This window comes from Balaenoptera musculus, chromosome 9 (assembly GCF_009873245.2).
Source record: "Balaenoptera musculus isolate JJ_BM4_2016_0621 chromosome 9, mBalMus1.pri.v3, whole genome shotgun sequence".
Taxonomy (NCBI): domain Eukaryota; kingdom Metazoa; phylum Chordata; class Mammalia; order Artiodactyla; family Balaenopteridae; genus Balaenoptera; species Balaenoptera musculus.
This window is the reverse complement of record NC_045793.1, coordinates 107,393,548-107,393,772: the sequence shown is the minus strand read 5'-3', so window position 1 is coordinate 107,393,772 and position 225 is coordinate 107,393,548.

Below are 225 nucleotides of genomic sequence, written 5' to 3'. Positions count from 1 at the left end.
TTTCGGGTCGCGCCCCTGTGGTGACGCGACCTCTGCCGGAAGTGACGCGTCCTCCGCCCGCAGGTACCGGAAGTGGTTCTGACGATTTGAAGTTTGAGCTCCGTGATGCTTATTTCCAATTCTCTTCTACAACATGAGAAATAAAATCAATCCCTTATTTATAAAGTATTGAGTAGAGTTACCGCTTAAATACACACCTCTCTGGGGTAGGGGAGCTTTAGAACC